Here is an 8,255-nt window from a genome sequence, read left to right as displayed (position 1 = left end):
CTGTACAGATGGCGTGGTTTATCGCATTCCGTTTTCCTGTGGCAGCCACTACGTCGGGCAGACGGGCGCTGCCTAAATGATCGGCTTCGCGAGCACAATAACAACGTGCAAAAAAAGAACGGTGGCTTTCTCGACTTGTATTGCAGGACATGCGGTTGTACCCTACACTTGGATGAATGCTTAAAAATTGGGAAATGCAAGTCAGCGGTAACACGCCAAATTATAGAAGCCGAGCACATTGATTATTTAGGGGACACGTGTGTTGCTATGCCGTCGATTGCATTATCGGAGAAGGAATTGTTTTTCCTGAGGACGAGATAGTGTTGTGTCTCTGTGCTCTGTGATTGTGTTTTTTTCCTTTACTTCTGTCGTTTTGTTGTCATTGTGACGATGGTTGAGACTATAGGCAACCTGCAATGCTGTTTGGTTTGGCGCCATCTAGTGACTGAAACAAGAAATATTGGGTACCCCTGGGAGTGGCGGCTGCATTGTTCAAACGTGAGCTTTTACTCTGGTGGCGCCGCTTAGTCTAGTGTCTGAAGCAAGAAATACTGGGTATCCCAGGAAGCCATGATCGCGTAACGTGCGAGTAGAGCGGAGGCTACGGCCCTGGCGGGCCAATCGGAACGTGACTGCCTATCATCGGAGCGCGCCTCAACTCTGGAGAAGTATCGGGCTTTTCGCTGCGTCATGCTCCAATATGTGTGCGTTGCGATCGTGTACGTCGCGCATTTCGAAGCCTTTGGCACGCAGTGTGGGGCTTATCGTTTACCCTTTGCCAAGTTACAACGAGACAGGGTATAACCGTGCGCTCTCACGCTGCTGGCGCCGCCTGGCCGTTGCCGGTTGGCTATACATACCAAAACACGTTTTCAATAAAATTCAGCTGAAAGTTGCGCCTTGTTGTGTCCTCTTCTCTGCTTTTGTCCTTCTCTTTGTTGCGCACAAGATCGTATAAGATGTCAAACCAACTCGCCCAAACAACCACTCCTCTTGAATTCATTTCTAGTACATCGGGCCCTTTTATGTGTTTCAATCGTGATCCGTGTGCGACAGTCACCTTCATCGCCACAGCTATGTGCAGAGCGCGATCTCTGTCGTTTTGCATACGGACAAAAGTTCTACCTGACGACGTACGTACACTATTTGGCGGTCTTCTACCTTCCTTGGCACATGGGACCAGGGTGTGAAAATTCTAAGAGCCGAATGGCTTCGGCAAGCCCGCATCTTGAGCCATTACCTGCCCATGCAACTTCAAACCAGGCCGGATCCTTCGACAGCGAGGTGTCAGCTCCGTGAGTACCTCAAACTTGCGGATAAAACCACAGAGCTCATCTGGCAGTTGTAACTATGTCAGCTTCGTGAGCGCCTGCCGAAAAAGCATCCCGCACAGTCGACTGCGCTTCACATCCCCGAGAGACTCAATCTACCAGAAGACATCCAGCAAGTACTACGTCTCGGATCCAAGTTTGGTGTCGAGCCAAAAAAGTCGCCACCCGAGCTGCTGTCTCTGGTTCGAGAGATGTCGAGGCGCGTCCTTGAACAGGACTCCGCCCGCTGCGTGTCTGAGGGTGTTGACGTCGTCGGTTCTTGCAAGCCGGCTGCTACCAAGGTACCCGTAAAGCGAGTGTTGACATACTTGAAAGATAATTCCTTTGCGACTTACCTGCTGATAAGGAGGGAGGCTTTGCGGTTCTTTGATATGGTATGTACAATGAGAAGCCCTGGAAGCTGTTGAGAAGGTTTTTAATTGGCATAGGAGTGTGTCGCTGCCAAAACTATAGTCGAAAGCAAAAAAACTGTGCAAAGAACTTGAACTCACTAGTTTTGTACGGAGCATTGAAAAGAGCACGCGCGAGTGTTTAGATGTTTTCTTCAGTGCCAAAACCCACAAACTAAAAATGCCCTTACGCGTAATAATTTCTGAAAGAGGCACGTGGCAAAAATCAATCGCACTATATCTTCAAGAGAAACTTAATATGCTACACGTTGACAACCCTTTTCTCTTCAGATGTTCAGAAGAAGTTCTAGACTTCGTAAGAACTCAAAAATGAAACGCTCTGAGGGCGTTTTCGGTCCATGTGAAAGACCTTTATTACTCCCTTCCACTTTCCGGCTTGCTGTCGCGTGTAGAGGAGTGCATCGACAAGTTTGGAGTGGTAGCCTTTCAATATGAGCTAGGGATGTGAAGCAGCGGTTTTTTAGAATTCCTTACTTGCAAAAACAGGGCATATGCATCGGCTCGTGTATCGCGCCTGTTCTTAGCGATATATATTTAGCACAACTTGACAGTACTCTTAACAGCCGGCTTCAGGGAACAAAGGTAAAAAAAGTTTTTAGGTACGTAGATAATTTTTTAGTTTTCATTGCATCTGACACAAACGCTTTTGAAGCAGAGGATGTCAAAACCCTGACCACTTTTAAGGAATGTTTTGGCCCACTCGAGGCCACGCATGAGATATCTGTGGACAACACTATTCGCTTCCTTGACATCAGATTTTTATTTCTCAACGACCACATCTGTTGGTGCTATGAGCCACGTGCGAATAAGCCGTTACTTCCCTTTCATTCAGCCCATTCCAAGCTAGTCAAAAGGTGTATTGTTAACCTGTGTTTCACCAATGCACTAAAAAAGTCCTGTGAGCATTTGATCCCACAGGGTTTTAATCAGCAAGTTTTGTGCTTGCTCGCAGCTGGGTATCCTAAACACGTTCTTGTTGCGGTCGCGGAAGGCTTTCTAAGAAAGAGCTCTCGTGGAAAACAATGGGAGCCACCTGGTAAAACAAAAAGGAAAAGTTGTTGTGATACCGTGTATACACCGAGTGTCGCACAATTTAAAGAAAGTAGCAACGCGATCAAATGTAAAGGTAGTGTTTTCGGCGCGCAATAAGCTCATGGACCTGTGCAAACTATCAAAGCCTGGCGTGCGTGCCAAATACGGATGTGAAAATAAGCACAGAACGAAATTTGTCGACTGTACAGATGGCGTAATTTATCGCATTCCGTTGTCCTGTGGCAGGCACTACGTCGGGCAGACGGGGCGCTGCCTAAATGATCGGCTTCGCGAGCGCAATAACAACGTGCAAACAAAGAACGGTGACTTTCTTGACTTGCATTGCAGGACATGCGGTTGTACCCCACCGTTGGATGAATGTGTAAAAATTGGGAAATGCAAGTCAGCGGTAACACGCGAAATCATAGAAGCCGAGTACATTGATTATTTAGGAGATACGTGTGTTGCTATGCCGTCGATTGCATTATCGGAGAAGGAATTGTTTTTCCTGAGAACAAGATAGTGTTGTTTCCCAGTTATGCTCTGTGATGGTGTTTTTTCTTTTACTTTTGTCGTTTTGTTGCCATTGTGATGATGGTTGAGACTATATATACCGGAACACGTTTTCAATAAAATTCAGTTGAAAGTTGCGGCTTGTTGTGTCCTCTTCTCTGCTTTTGTCCTCGTCTTTGTTGCGCACAAGATTGTATAAGAACTTTTTCCTCCTTTTTTCTATTTAGAGTGCAGGAACATCAAGCGTTCTTGCAAGCCTGAGGCAGGTATTACCAGCGACTACCCGGCGTCGGTGCCCTCGGGCCGTCTGGCTGTGATCTTGGTTCCAGCATATCAGGCTTTGGCAAAATCATTCGTGACGTCGTCCGGGAAGAGTTCCGGACATTACTGCCTCCCTGCCAACCAGCCGTATTCGCTGTTCATTTTCGAAGTCGTCCGGCAGGAAGTTCAGTGGATAATCCAACTGGAGGTTCCCGTAAGCGAAGTTGCACTCCAAGAGCCCTCCCTGACTTACGCCTGACTATCTCAGAGACCCGCGAAAGCTGCCCGGCAGTATGCGACGCAGCTTCAACGAGATCTACCAGCGCCGCAGACTTTCCGACATCGGTACGGACAGCCCAAGATAGTCTACACCGAAAAACCGGCGCCTAGGAACCGGGTGTGTGGCGCAAGGCCGATCGTCGACCCAATATCTTATTACTGCCGCGGGGCCGGTTACGCTGCAGGAGGTGCCCCTAGCGAGAAATGGGTCTCCGGGTTTTCGCGCTGAGCGACTCGCGATCCCGCGTTGGGGCACAACGAAGGGACATTGAGGAGTACCTTCAACAACCCTAGTGCCCGGTGCCAAATCTACCACAATGTTCCCGTTTGCCTTCGCTCCGACGTGCGCTTTCGCCCTTTCGCCGCTCTCGTAAGGACAGGCTGTCCCTAGTGTCTTAATGGGAAAGCTAAGTGCGGCGACGCCTGGAGGTCGCGTGGCCAAGACAACCGAAGTAAAAAGCCTCCGAGAACGCCGAAGTACTCTCACTCTTCCTACGTCACGCGTAGCAACAACGCCCGTGCAACGATGCCCAAGACCCTAAACGTTGTTCTCGGCTGCCACGACTTATGAGCTCTCGTGGACGTCGGAGAAGACAACTCAGTTTTGAGTGGGAGGCTCTCTCGCCGCCTTCGGAAAGTAATGACGGTGAGAAATAAACTGAGATATGAACGGACGGAGGGCAGCTCATCACACCCACCGGAAGGTGCACAGCTGGCGCGAGATTAGCGGAGAAACCTGCACGGTTAAATTTGTTTTTATGCGGGACTGTTTGAGGGATGTAATTCTCGGCATAGGCGTTCTATCCGAATACGGCGCCGTCACTGAACTTGAAAAAAACAAATTGACGCTCCGGACACCTGTGCCGCCTCCAGAAGAACTCCAAACAGTGTCAGTCGCTGTACAATTCACTGCCGGCCACGTGAACCTGTCGCCGCGATCATGTGATGTTGTATCCGTCATAACCGATGCAGCTACCTGCGGCGAAGTTGTTCTGGATGGCAACATTCAATTGCTCCTTGGAAGATTAACGGGCGTCGCAAGGGGGTGACTGAACATAAAATTGAACGCACTGCGATCATCGTGACAAAATTCCAACAACAAATTAACATATCACTAGAGGTGTCGCGGTGTGCGGCATCGAAGAAATCCGAAACTCCCCCGAAATCGCCGCAATTTCTGAAGAATTCTCGCCACCTCAGCAAGAGAGTAGATCAGCTGCGCAGCTGGACATTGCTCAAGTCTCCGGGCCCGAAACGACGGCAGCTGGTTAAGCCCCTCGTCGAATACAGCGACCGCTGTGCGAAGGTCGTCGTGGGTGTGCCAATCCGCAGTTGCGAAGCACCAGATTGTTCCCGAGGATGACGCGCTGCCCGAGCGTCGATCCAGCCTACAAGCAGTACGTGGACGTTTTCTGTCGTATTGGTTAAAAAGATGGATTGAACCCTTAGGTTCTGCAGAGATTACCGGCAGGTGAGCGCAGTGAATAAAAAACAAACGTCTATCCACTCCCAGCATTGACGACACGCTAGACGCGCCACTCTCGATACTTTGCATCGATGGGCGTTACGAGCGGCTACTGGAAGATCGAAGTTGAAGATCGGGACCGAGAGAATACAGCTTTCGTCGCACCGGATGGGTTGTACAACTTCAAGGTCTAGCCCTATGGACTATGCACGGCGCCAGTAATTTTCCAACAAGTCTGGGGCACCTTATTGGCAGGACTGATGCTCCAGAGCTGTCTCGTCTATCTTGACGATGTCGTAGTCGTTTCAATTGACTTCGACGAGCACAAGCGGCGACTCTGAGCTGTTCTACAAGCCATACAGACCTCTGAACCCAGACTCACGACATCGAAGTGTCTGCTTATCTATGACGAGCCGACGTTCCTAGGATAGATTGTAGGAAACGAAGGCTTTCGCCCTGATCCAAAAAAGGTTCGCACCGTAGGGACGTTTTAGCGTAGACGGACAAAGAAGCCGTGCGAATATTCCATCAAATATGGGTCTACTATCGGTGCTTCCTTCGTGATTTCGAAGAGCTTTGTTCCGCTCACAAAACTTACGAAGGACGACAAGATGTTTAATGAACCCTCGAGCAGCAGCAGCCATTCGTCAAATTGAAGCGAATACTGCAGGCTTTCCCTGTCATTGGACACTTCGAGCAGGATGAGGAAATCGAAATTCATAGGGGCGCTAATAACGCAGGACTTGGCGCAAGTCCAAAAACGCACCGAGTGAGTCATTGCGTACTCAAGTCGAGGTCTCTCCAAGTGAAGAAAAATTACTACACGACTTAAAAAAACAGTCTTGCGGTTGTCTCAGTTATTATGAAGTTACGCCCGCACTTGGGGCAGACCGTTCCAAGTAGTCAGGGACTACCAACCGCTTTGCAGGTTTGCGGAACTAAAGGACCGTTGGAGACGGCTTGCACGGTAGAGTCTCCGTCTAAAAAGTTCAACATAACTGTGTTCTACAGGTTGGGCATCAAGCACAGCGACGTTTTGGTGCCCATCACTGTTCCGCTAACCTGCCTAAAGTATTGTTAAATTCGAACGTGCTGAGTTCTAAGACAAGCCTCGCTAGAGTAGCGACGACGTGTCCATCTGGGGTGTCTGGTTGTTTGTGGAGTTTGTAGATGTCAGCTAAAGAAATCATTCCATCATCGTGTGGGATATTCGTATACAGCGATGACACATCGAGTGTGACCAGATATGATTATTTTGGTATGCATAAATTTGATATTTTCTTAAGAAGTGATTTGTGCCTTTACTGTAGGAATCTATGCTTGCAGGTATCGGTTTAATTAAACTCTCCACATATTCTGATATGGGTTTGGTTACTGTACTTATTCCGGATAGGATTGGGTGCCCTGGGGTACCAGGTTTGTTAATCTTAGGGGAGCATGTAGAAGCGGCCCGGGGAAGGCGATACCGGTTTCATTAATTTATGTTCGCTAGTTGTTATTCTGCCCTCGCCTAGGAGATCCTTAAGGAACGAGGTCACAATCTGAGTGTAGTGCACCGTAGATTCATTTGCGAGAGGTTCATAAAACTTAGAATCATTTAGTAGGCGGTAACATTCTCGGATGTATTCAGAAGTGCTAAAAATCACAATTGCTCCTCCTTTATCGTCTGATTTTATTGTTATGTCTGTCCTATTGCTCAGGCTTTTAAGCTAGCCCTTTCGGATTTAGTTAGGTTATCCCGTTTTCTCGCCTGCCTGCGGTATTCCCGCATAATGTCGTTTTGCACAGCGGCTACATAAAAGTTAAGACAATCGTTACGTTTAACTTTTGGCGCCCAGTCGCTCGTTGGACGTTGCTCAGAGGTGAACCCAGGCATCCCGAGGATCCCAGGTCCCACAACGCCAGTCCAGTGCTCAGTACCTGAGCACCTGTCCAGAAGGCCCAGCTGCCCTTGTGGTGATCCCGGAAGCACCGTGCCCGGCAACCAGCGAGAACGTCGACTACGTCGATGAGTAGAGTACCCGACACCTGTCGAGGGTGTGGCACCCAAGCGACGCCTGCAGCACCCCCCCCCCCCCCCCCCGTCCCCCTGGGGGGGGGGGGGGGGGGGGGTCGCTGGAACCTACAAAAGCCCGCCGCGGAGCGTTTCCCGTTCCCGAAAGAAGACTGACGACAGTTCGGTGAGTCCAGTTCCTTGGCTCCAAACTACAGTACCATTTTTCTAAAAGTACGAAAGCTCTCAGGTAAACGCATTAGGCGCGAACTTCATAAATCAACCTTGCTAGTTTATCTCGAAGCAGGCATTACCCCGAAGGGAATGTCGCCTTTCCCTTCATCCCGCCTGCACAAACCTGAACCAACATGAGCGATCGGAATGGCAACAGGGTCTCCTTGAGGCTTCCCTTAAACTGATCCAAAATAGTGATTCATCATAGTGACAAACAAGTAAAACAGTTAACGACCGCGACCGCTGCACTTTTCCGTTTAAATGGCTATTTATCGACATCCGAAATTAGCGCCGTATCTGAACTCGATAAAGAGAAAAGCCTTGACCTCGAAACAATCAAGCAACGTAAACTACAGCGCGATAAGTTTTCTAACCCTGTTTTACCTCAGCTTACGGAATCATTTAACTATAGCAAACATGCACAACCGGCCATTAGCATAACAGACAATAGGTCAAGCACTAGTGGCCCTTGTGGCATTACAGTCGTTAATTTATCTGTTGGAACTTTCGACAACGGCATCGGCGTTCCTCTGCGAATACGGTGTGCGTGAGGCGAGCTGAACTCTGCACCACAGCTGGCCTCTACGTAGACGATCGCGCGCAAGGGGCGAGCTGAACTTTGTACCCGCAGCGGCCGGATGCAGGCGTGATGATCAACAGCCAGGAAAGTCGGGACTCGACAAGAACGAAAGCTGGAGCGCAAGCAAGAGGAGTATGAGAATGTGGTACATCTGTTT

The sequence above is a fragment of the Ixodes scapularis genome, unplaced genomic scaffold, assembly GCF_016920785.2.
Source record: "Ixodes scapularis isolate PalLabHiFi unplaced genomic scaffold, ASM1692078v2 PGA_scaffold0__279_contigs__length_252992795, whole genome shotgun sequence".
Lineage (NCBI taxonomy): Eukaryota > Metazoa > Arthropoda > Arachnida > Ixodida > Ixodidae > Ixodes > Ixodes scapularis.
Note: the sequence above shows the minus strand (reverse complement) of the source record.